The following is an 11,946-nucleotide window of genomic DNA, read 5'->3' as shown; positions in this document are numbered from 1 at the left end:
TAGTCATTAATGTGACCTTTCTGAACAACTATATAGTCTACATGTTCCAGTGTGAGTCCATGGGATGCACAATCAGGGCTGAGACTGAGAAGCTTGTTATCAGTGTAAAGCCCATCCTCATCTTCAACCAACATCAAAGGAGTGGACTTCTTCACTAGGAGGAGGCTGGGCTTAAAGAGGGAAGCCAACAAGCACATCATCTGTGTACCTTCTCTGATACTTCAGTGTACCTTCTCTGATACTTCAGTGTTCTTCATGAATGTGAACCCTGAGAAATATAACTTCACCAATGTCATCAACAATCCTAGCTTCAACAAATACTTACACTTCTTGGTTAGAGATCATCCATGATAATTTTGACATCATAGAGTGCCTCATTATCATAGTCCATGCCACCCAGACCATAAATAGCCCTTTCAGAAATTGTCATTTGTAACCTGTAACTTATCCAATGCTATTAGTTATAAATATGACCTGTTATCACATTTGGTAGCTGTTCTCAGATGTCATCAAGAAGAATGATGCATCAAACATCCAGAGCTCCCCTAAAGGGCTGTAATGAGAATCAGATTGTCTATGTCTTTAACAATGATATCCGCTCTCCAACCTTGGATCTGAGAACCAACATTACCCTTAATAATCAACCATTTATCAAGCTCATTTCTTGCTGCAAAAATTAATTTAACTGAAAAACCAGAATGGTAGACATTTTGATTCACATGGCCTCCAAAGAGTAACCTTGTGACCCCATCCCCATTCCAATAACAGTCTTCAGATTTGGGGAATCTTCCTTGGAAGGGGAGCACTTAAGTTGGGACAGATGGTCTCCTCTTCTTAACAGTTTCCATGTCAGGTCCCTGAAGAGGAACTTGGGGAACTTTACCTTATATACGGTCAACAAACTTCACTATATATAGAAACTGCTACTAAAACTTAGAAAAAAGCCAACTAAAAAGAAAGCAAATTGGGCTAGGAATCAACATTAAAGTTCAGGTTGGAGTTAACTATTTACTGGTCAATGGGCTTCACATTTTTACCTTCTCTTAGCTTCTGAAATACTATTCCCCATTACATTTTTGTGCTCAAATATAGGGGAAAGATCTTTTGGAGATCTGTGGGTTTTTTACTCAAAAATATGTAATTCAGTTCTCTGGTACATATTGGTAAATCATCAGGTCCATCCACTTCAGGGCTTAACCTTACAAGAGTGCCCCCCTTCAGATGTAAATCATCATCCCTTCTTTGTTAGATCATTTTCTAGGATGGTTCACAGTCCTCAGAAAAAGTTTACTCCTTGATTAAGGATTATAAAAGGACATCACTCAGGAATTAGAATATTCCATGCTCTCTCCAGATGTGCCACTTTTCAGTCAGACTGGTGTTTAACAACTTATAAAGTCACTGAAACTTGTGATTTTATTTTAAATTTTATTTTAATCTTTTAGTTGTACAAAGAAGTTGATCTTTCAACAAAGTAGTTTGTGAATATAATGCAAAGTCCAGAAGGCAAATCCCAGAATAAAAAAATAAACTGTACTGGGAAGGGATGGGAAGGGGAAACAAAGGAGGAATCTACAATGCTTGATAAGAAATGTACTCATTATCTTGCCCATGTAATTGTAACCCCTCTGTACAGTATTTTCACAATAAAAAATAAACTATATATAAGGGTCCTAAAATGAAATAGCCAGTATATTCAGTTACTGAGGAACTTGGTAAGCTACAGAGTACTAAAAAATGGACACAAGAAATTACCATACTTAGGTAAGCTGTAGAGTAGGAAACTGACCATACTCAAAGAATAAGTAAAATAGAATCAATACAGTATTGCTGCTCCAAAACACTATTAAGTTCTCTGTTTAACTCCCTCCCTAGAGATTTCTTTTTGTCCTTGTAATATACCCTGAGACAAAGTAAGAGATAATTTATTTCAAAATGAAATGCCCTATTTTTGGAGTACTGTCCTGAATTTTTCTTTTGCCTATAATAATCTATTGTCCTGGATAACAAAAATAGTATTGGGCAAGGATTATTTAAAGCTCTTCAACAGAAAGCAGTATAATGAAGCTTAAAGAATTTCTTAGAAAAGTAGTAACTTTTAGTTGAAGAGCTCTGAAATTGAGCCATATAGCCTTGTACAGTGATATAAAACAAAAATGGTGGAAAATGAGAGGAGGTGAAGGAGGCCCCAAATAATAGGCCAAGTAGCAGTTTGATGTGAAAAAAAAAAAAAACCCTAGTAAACCAGGTTTCAGTAGCTCCTATCTGTAATCCTACCTATGCAGGATTTAGAGGATGGCAGTTTGAAGCCAGTCTGGGCAGAAAAATCTATGAGATTCCATCTCCAAAATAACTAGAAAACTTGAAATAGGTTCTATCTGGCGGCTGAAGGAACATTGTTAGCTTACTTTTTTCCAGCTTCTAGTGACCATCAGTATTTCTTTCTCTGTGGTGTCTTCTTCCATCACCAAAGCATAATCACCCCAACTCTGCTTTCATCACATCACCCCCTCTCTGATGAAATCTACCTATGCTTTGGTGAATGGAAACTCCTTTGTAAAACTTCTTAATCATCCATCTTTCCCAACACATCCTTTCCCTCATTTATCTTAATTTTGGGTTATGCATTAAATTTGCCATTTAGCCCAGCAGTTTTTGTACAATGCATCTTAATCTGTGTTGTCACTTTAACATCATCACCACTTTTGACACACTCCTTCTCTTATATTTCTCAATTCTGTGGTATATATAATTAATACTTGCATGTATTCTATCCCTTCTCTCTTCATTCCCTCCACTTGGCTTCACCTGCCCCTCTTACTAGTACCCATTTCCTGGTATTTATTTTGTTGGACTTTGACTTTTTAAAGAACTTTGAAGAGTTTTTTTCTTTTTTTTGATGGGGGGGGGTCTGGTCGTGGGGCCTGAACTCTGGGCCTGGGCGCTGTCCCTCAGCTCTTCAGCTCAAGGCTAGCACTCTACCACTTGAGCCACAGCACCACTTCCGGTTATTTTCTTATGTGGTGCTGAGGAATCGAACCCAGGGCCTTGAGCATGCAAGGCAAGTGCTCTACCACTGAGCCACCCTTCCCAGCCCCTGAAGAGTTTTTTTTTTTTTTTTTAAAAAAGAATTATTCTATTTGCACTCTATCATAGAGTCTATCACACTTCAGTTAATTCATTTGTAACCCCTTGCTCACCCACTGTTTAGCCTCTGGTTTTTAGAAAGTTATAGGTACATTGTAGCTATCACAAAAGAAGGAAATAATGGAATCTGTATTTCTCTGTGTTTAGTTTAAGGACAGTCATGATTGTAGCCATGAGGGATCCATTTGAATAATCCAGTCTCAAGATTCTTAATCAAATCTTTCTTTACCATCAACACCCACAGGTATTACGAATTAGAACGTAACTATTTCTTGGGAGACCATTGTTGAACCTACCATAATGATCCAGCAAGAATTAGCTGTTTTGTGCCATCCTAAACATAGCTAACTATGAAAAACTCTGGGTTGTTTTTGAAGTGTAAAATAAAGTGCTTGCATTGTTAGAACTTTCCAAAAATAGAGAGACTTCCTTGGATTTGTGAGAGGATAGTCAACTGGATTTTTTTTTTTCCAGTCCTGGGGCATGAACTCAAGGTGTGGGCACTGTCCCTGAGCCTTTTTGTGATCAAGGCTAGAACTCTACACTTGCATTACAGTGCCACTTCTGGCCTTTTGAGTATTTTATTAGAGATAAGAGTCTCATTGACTTTTCTGCCTGGGCTGGCTTTGAGCCAAAACCCTCAGATCTCAGCCTTCTGGGTAGTTAGGATTACAGGGGTGAGCCACTGGTACCTAGCATAAACTGGATTTTAACTATGCCATCCCAATATAATACTTGTGACATTCCAAAGTGCTAGGCAGAAACACATTTTTCAAAAATGATTCTATAAGGAATTGTTAGAATAAATTACACTTTGCCAGAAAATCATGCAGACATCCAGGTACAGAGAACAAAGAAAGGTTTATTGCCTGCTGGGAAGGGAACCGCAAGACCCCTTCCCACAAGAGAGAAGTGAAAAGAAGCACCGGCTATTGTCTGAGGTGACCTATATAACCTAGGAGGCTTAGGAGGAGCCAGAAGGGGCTAGGAGGAGACCCTGGTGTGGATGTGTGGGCCAGGTGCTTCATTATGGCAGACTAGGATTTATGGCTACAGTCCAAAACTGCCCGGACCTGAAGGTCATGCCTTATATGGTGGTAGCTGCCCCAGAGAAGTGCCATCCCAAGATAAATGGGGTTGGAGGCTGATTATTTACTGCATTTACTAAATGGGCCTAGTGTTGCCTAGGAAGGGAGCATGCTAAGCTGTAGAGAGGGGAAGAAGTATACTAAGTTATGGGAAAGGAGCTCATTTCACTAACAGGAATCGTAAGGGGACTACCTATCTAGGATGGCTTTGAACTGTGATCCTCAGATCTCAGCTTCTTAAGTAGCTAGAGTTATAATCCGGCTCATTTTTATCAAGATTGCTTTGGTTATGGAAGGTCTTTTGTGGTACCATTTGTATATTCTATTTTTTTTTTTTTTACTATTTTTATGAATAGTGCCACTGGAAATTTAAAAGACTGAATTGAATCTATGCATTGCTTCTATTGTATGGACATTTTAAGCCATTTTTGTTAAGTCCATTACATAGACTATACTTTCATTCATTTACCTTTTCTTTGAATTACTTAATGTCATAGCTTTAAATGCACAAATCTCATCTTATTAAATACCCTTCTTTTTTTTGGTGCTAGTGCTGGGTTTAACTCAAGGCTTGGCCACTGTCTCCGAGTTTTTGTCAAGGCTAGCCTTCTACCACTTGAGCCATAGCTCCACTTCCAGCCTTTTTTTTGTCTAATGGAGGTAACAGTCTGACAGACATTCCTAACCAGACTGGCTTCAAACTGTGAAGCCATGAACCGAGATTCTCAGATCTCTAGTTTAAATGCTATTTTTAAATAAAACTAGCTTTGAATTTAAAAAAAATTCAGCTTACACTTTTCAATTGATCTGCACCAAGACTTTTTAAAGTTTATTGGTGCAAACTGTATCAAAATTTAAAGTTTATTTGGTGTTACTACAGATTGAGGTATTGGTGCAGCTGATTTCCATGAAACTCACTCCAAACACAGGACAATTATGGGGTAAAAAACTCAGTAATTAACAGGAAATGGATAAAATCTTACTAAGGGACAAGAAAAAAGTCTGAATAGCCTGATAAATATACTATTAATAATCAACTCAAGCAAAAACATGTGAAAAATCCCACTGTGTATATTATAAAAATATGCAAGGATGACAACTATGCCTGAAAAATGCTCCAACGGAATGATGCATTAAACCAAAAGGTATTATTATAAGCCTATTAGAATGGCCCAAATCCAGAGCATTCACTCCACCAAATGCTGAAGGACATGAACAGAAACTCACTCATTTCTGGTAGAGAATGCAATTGTACAGGTACACTGGAAGTAAGGAACATAATGGCAAGGTCATATGGTGAAAATGTTTTGTCAGAAATCGTTCCTTACTATTTACACAGAAGAGTTAGAAACTCATGTCTAAAATGAAATTACAATGTGGGCATTCACAACAGCTTTATCCATACTTGTCTAAACTTGGAAAGAAGATGTCCTTCAGTAACTAACTGAATGAATAAGCTGTGGCACATCCAATATAGTAATCTGTGCTAAAATATAAATGAGTATCCAGCAATAGACATGGAGGAAAGTTAAGCAATCACTTGTTAAAAGAAACCAATCAGAATAGTACATATGTATGCACTATTTTTTAAATGTATGTACCCTTTTCAATTACATGGCATAAAAAGGCAAAGCCATGGAGACAGTAGAAAGGTCAGTAGTTACCAGGGGCAAAGGGACAGAGTGGAGCAATGAGAAAGCAGGATTAAGAGATCGATTGATGCTATCATGATAGATTCATGGTGATGTTCATTCCATGAATGTGAATAAATTTATACCAAGAGTGAATCCTGATAGAAACTGTGGGGAACACTTCAGGTGATAATGAGGTGTCATTTGTAACAATGTACTACTCAGAGGATAGTGATAGTGTGGCAGGGTATATAGGAAATCTCTGTATCTTCTACTTAATATCTTTTTGCTGTGAAATATAAAACCTCAAAAAAACTCTATTTATGAAAAAGTACAACTACCCACACAAACATTTGCATGCTTTTGTTCAAAATATGTTAATGTGAAAGAATAAGTTTATAGCCAAAACTCATTTTTAAAGTTGGTTTATCTCCAAGAGTATGAGTGTTTTATTACTATTATTATAAATGCCCTTTAATGTAGGCTTTCTCGTTTATTACCATGGATAGTTCTGAAGTGAAATGAAAAACAGCTTCTTGACAAGCTTACAGACTTTAAAGTTGTTCAAGTAGGTGGAAGAAATGAGTGCTGCAAAGCTTTATCAACATTGATAGAATTGCTTTATTCTAAAATGACATAAATAAGCCTCTTCAAAAGGTTCATCAAATATATCATGTAAATTTCTATGTCAGTTTTTGGAAGTTGACAACTTTTGGACCTTAGGCATAAATACATTGCCCTGTAAAACTTAAGCCAATGCTTTTACTGGCAACTTCACAGATTTCTAAAACTGCCTTCTGAGAGTTTACCATGGTACTCCTTAAGTGTGTGTGTGTGTGTGTGTGTGTGTGTGTGTGTGTGTGTGTGTGTGTGTGTGTCTATACACACATGCACATGCGTGCATGTTATTTCAAACTGTAAAAGTCCTTTTTTGGTGTGGTCATGGGGCTTGAACTCTGGGCCTCAGTGCTGTCCCTCAGCTCTTCAGCTCAAGGCTAGCACTCTACCACTTGAGCCACAGTGCCACTTCTGGTTTTCTGAGTGGTTTATTGGAGATAAGAGTCTCATGGACTTTCCTGCCCTGGCTGGCTTTGAACCACGATCCTCAGATCTCAGCCTCCTGAATAGCTAGGACTACAGGTCTGAGCCACCAGCGCCTAGTAAAAGTACTTTATAATGAAAGTAGTAAGAGATCTTATATTTATTATAAGTTAGGCACCTTAACATCTCACTTAATCTTAAAAGGTCAGAATTGTCATCTTCTGGTTATCTTCATTTTAAACATCAGCAAATTATGGTATGGATTCACATAACATGGAACACTATGTGTCAGGCAATGTTTCAATTATTTTTTGTATATTGATATTTAATTGCTAATTTTAGCAACATTAGAAAGATGGGTGTGTCCAATTACCCCATTTGGCAGATAGAAAATTGAAGAACAAACAGATCAGTGAAAGTAACAGACACTTAGGCTTGGAGACATGTGACATTTGGCTGGATTCTATGAGTTAACAAAAAGGCTGTGCAACCTGAGGAATAGCAAGTGGATATCCAGTATGGAATGGAATCAGCACAGGTGCTCTTAAATGGACAAATGAATCAAGAAAAGGTGGTATATTTAAACAATGAAACCTGTAAGTAAACACTGGATGATATCCAAGTGGCAGATTTAAGCAAATACTCAAAGTACTCAAAATTCCTTAGAAAGGCAAAGTGATAGCCCAACAAAATAAGCACCAAGAAACAGTACTTGCAAGAGGTAGTTGGGGCCAAGGAGAGAGCAGTAGACAAATGAAGAGGGGGAGAAATCAAGAATTCCATGTATATTACAAACAACTAAGAAAAGAACAACTAAGAAAAGGTCAGGAGGGGTGAGTGAGAATGTTGAGTAACACTGATCAAGTGAGTTGTATTCATAAATTGCTTTGTTAAATGGTAACTCATGTACAACTGGGGATAATAAAAAATGAGTTCAAGGATCAGAAAGACTTAGTTTTATTTTAGTTTATTTCTATCTACCACTTCAGTTCAGCAGATCTTTTGCTACACCTGTCTTTCTGATCCTTGAACTGTCTCAACTTCTCAACTTTTAAGTCATTTTCTCATTTTAGTGAAACTTTGTATGTTATTGTTGTTCCCTGACTTTCAGAGTATTAGGATAAAGTCAGGGAGTATTAGGATAAAGTCAGGTAGTAACAATAAAATACAGAGTATTAGGATAAACTGTTTCACCTAAACTACAATGACATGTTTGTAGCCCTACCTAGCAAGTATTTAATTCTGATTTAAGCATTTACATTAAGCTCTTTTAAGATAGAGAGTAACCTCTTAATTGTCTCCTTGCACCATAGTGCCCAGGGAAAGTTTGAAATTAACATTTGAACTAAAGTGTTCTTTGTTTCTCTGTTAAAGAGACAAACAAAAAATATGATATTACCATAGAAGACTGAATAAATAATTTAATGTAAGTTGTGAGAATTTGTACTATTATATAATAAAATGCTTAAGACTCCACCACAATGAGGTCCTAAGATGGCACTGGCTGTGGTGGTTGACACAGAGAAGCCAACGTAAGAAAGATGAATTTTAGGCTCCAAGTTGTCAGCAAGGAAGTTGTGGGCCTGTCTGCCAAGCTCTCTGAGGAAGAGCTGCCGCTAGTGTTGGGTTCTGGGAGCCTGCCCACCACTGCTTGGGTCTCCTTTACAGCAGACAACAGATGTGAAGCGTGGACAGGAAAGGCACTCTTTCCGAGCTGCAAAAACTAGCTTCTGAAGAGAAAGTTGGTTACAACTGGGTACAACAAATAAACCTTGCAACCAAACCCTAGAGCTGGTATAGCATAGCATGTGGCCTATGTAAGAGAAAGCTTGGTGTTTTTTTTTTTTCTCTGAAACATCTTTTTATTAAACAGCAAAGCAAAAATGCAACACAATTTTAAATATTTGTAAAATTAGGTCACAAAAGGGATGCAAAATGTTTGCAGTATGACTATTACATCTTTATATAGTTAAAGTCATTCATCAAATCTTATACTAACACATAAAATTATCCGATGATTAAAGTAGTTCAAATCTAATAACCATAAGCTATATTAGTGGATCTCTTTTCCTAGTATAATATCTTGATATTACTTCTGATATTGATTCCTTTACCAAATGGAATCTATGAACTAAATTTTTAAAATTAAAAGAATGACTAAAATCTACAAACCAATTAGTTGAATTTATAGAAACAGTGAGATAAAAATACTAAGCTTACCAATTATACATATAAAATTCTCTTATTCATGATTCTAATACTAGTACAATCGCCAAGCAATTTGGCAACAGTTAATTGACTCGGTACAACAAATAAACCTTGCAACCAAACCCTAGAGCTGGTATAGCATAGCATGTGGCATGTGTAAGATCATTCAAACTTAACCCATTTTCATATATATATATATATATATATGTATATATATATATATATATATGTATATATATATATATTCCCCAAAAGTCTGTTCTGTGCCAGAGACAATACAAATCTGGAGTGAAAACATTTGAGGTAGGTTGCTACTTTTATCAATTTTTTACCTATTTCTATTTATTCCTCCAAGATTTTCTACTTCTAATAGATACATAACCAAAATTCTTATCTTTTCAGATACCAAGTGGGTTATTTGGTGCAAAAGCAAGTTGTTTTTTGTTTTTAAACAAATCTCAATTTGATAATTTAGTTTCAAATTAAAATCCTCTTTATAGCCCAAATCTGTTTTCAAATGATTAAAGAGAAACCATCAGTCCTATCTTATTACTAGCACAACTGACAAACTTTAGGCAAGGTTTTGGTTAACTTCAGGACTTACAGATCAGGTTACTGTTGGGTGATTACTACTCAAAGTACTTTTACAAATGTGAAACTATCTTGACTTAGGAGAAGGGAAATAGGGAGGATGAGGCAGATGGAGGAGAGGCACACAATGGCGGACAGATACATACATAAAGCTGTGCATTCAGTACATGATTTTGGTCACATTTTCACAACATGGTTATTTTCTTGTATATCTTACTAAGTAAGCATGTAGTAAAAACATTTCTAAGCCTATGTATCAATAAGACATTCATCTTCAAGTTAAAATATATGCAATTCTAATCATAAAGTCTCTACAAGACATCTGCACATTTTCTTAGACTAACATAATACACAGACTAATGGAAAGAGAAGCAGCAATTCCGTAAATGAACTCAATCCCTTACTTTCTTTTGCTTTTTGTGTCAGTTTAGAAAACACTAGAAGCAGACATGAGGTTTTCTATATATTGTCCAAGAAGTTGGTTTTCTGATTTTAGCTTCAGGTTTTCTTCCTTAACTGCATCTACTCTTGCTGAGAGATCTTCAAGTGTGTGTTGAAGGTCCAACACTTGATTAATAAGTTGTGTTTTTTTCCTCCAGTTCCATCTGATTTTCCACATCAACTGCATCCATGTCAGTGTTCATCATCCTCCTGGGCACTGAACTGAGCCTCATACAGAAAAATCATGATGAATGGTCGTCAGAGGCACTGGGAGAGGCGGGATCCAGAGATCATGCCCTGGCCAGGACTTCAGCACCGACTGACCAAGAAAGTAATTTGTGAAAGCCAACATGGCCACAGGAGGAGGTCCTTTTGAAGAAAGTATGAACAATCAGGATTTACCCAACTGGAGCAGTGAGTGTGTTGACGATCGGCTTAACAACATGGATTGAGGTAGCCAACAGAAGAAGGCAAATAGAATTCTTTTCATCAGAAAAGAGCAAGTTTGGTGTAGGCTTGTTTAAGTTCCTGACTATATTACCAAATCCAAGACATTGTGGGAAAAAAAATGAAAGATCTGTTAATGTTGAGCATTTACTAATCTAATAGATGAGCTTAAAGAATGAGAAAAATCATATGTGAAATTTCTCCAAAAAAATCTTTGCTAGAGAAAATGAGGATATTCAGACTATAGGTTCAGCTGTGAGATCTGGTTCTGTAGCTGAGAGCACATCACTAAACATAGATGTGCAGTCTGAGGCTTCAGATACCATGAAAGTAGTACATGTGGCTCACCTCTATGAGGTGCTGGATCAAACTGCAAGAAAGAATATTTTAGAATGCCATTAAGCTCCATGATTGCAGCTTGGTTACCATAAAGATAACAATAGAGCACTGAAAATCATTACTACATTCTGGTCATGGCACCAGTTACATCCCTCCATCACCAACTGATGAGCTCTAGACACCAATGTCAGCCCATTCACTGGCATGATTAAATGTCTCAGAAATATCTTGCTTGAAGGTGAAACCAGCTTGAGGAGATATACCCCAAACAGTACCATCATCTGGATCTGACTTCAGCAAGTCACAGACCCTCACGGGGAACTTCCTGTAGGTGATCAAGGCTCAGATGTGATCCAGTGTATCTATGGATGCTGAGAGACCACCATGGTAGGTAGAAGATCTGCCCATCCACCAATGCAGTGAGAGGAAGATTGGAAAAACTTTACAGATCTTTTTGACTAACATTTCATTTCCATATTTCCTTAAGCACTCATCATAGAAACCATAAACTTGTGTGCTCTCATGATTCCCTCAAAGAATGGTGATGCATTCATGGTAACGAACCTTAAGAGCTAGAAGCAGTATGACTGTTTCAAGTGAAAAATATCCTTTGCCAACATAATCTCCCATAAACAAGTAATTTGTATCTGGTGATTTCCCACCAATTCTAAACAGTTCCATGAGACTGTGAAATTGCTCGTGCACATCTCCACAGAGTGACTGGACATGGAACCTCTTGTACGAGGGATTCTTTTGTCAGTATTTCCTTAGCCTTCTCACAGGGACTCTTTACCTGGGGCTCATTCAGCTATTCTATCCACTGGTCCAGCTCCTTGGTGAGCCACATGCTGGAACTGGCGGCTGCTCCATGCTGCTCCTGCACCACCACCAGAACACCAAGATCCGTAGAAAACCCTTGTACTTCCAGGTACATTGTAAAAAGCTTTGGTCAGCGCTGCAGTAGACAATCTCTCCCACCTCTTCCCCAACACACACCTGTATAGAGTCCACAT

The 11,946-nt window shown here is 37.4% G+C and overlaps 2 pseudogenes; both read right to left on the bottom strand.

The window, feature by feature from the left end:
* Nucleotides 1–10,106: 10,106 nt before the first annotated feature.
* LOC122099243 lies at nt 10,107–10,353 on the bottom strand (annotated as a pseudogene).
* Nucleotides 10,354–10,835: 482 nt separating this feature from the next.
* LOC122099246 lies at nt 10,836–11,629 on the bottom strand (annotated as a pseudogene).
* Nucleotides 11,630–11,946: the final 317 nt, after the last annotated feature.

Source organism: Dipodomys spectabilis, unplaced genomic scaffold (assembly GCF_019054845.1).
Source record: "Dipodomys spectabilis isolate Male_0828 unplaced genomic scaffold, ASM1905484v1 ptg000506l, whole genome shotgun sequence".
NCBI classification, from domain to species: Eukaryota; Metazoa; Chordata; class Mammalia; order Rodentia; family Heteromyidae; genus Dipodomys; species Dipodomys spectabilis.
The sequence above is the reverse complement of the archived record's forward strand: the minus strand, read 5'-3'. Positions and strand labels throughout refer to the sequence as shown.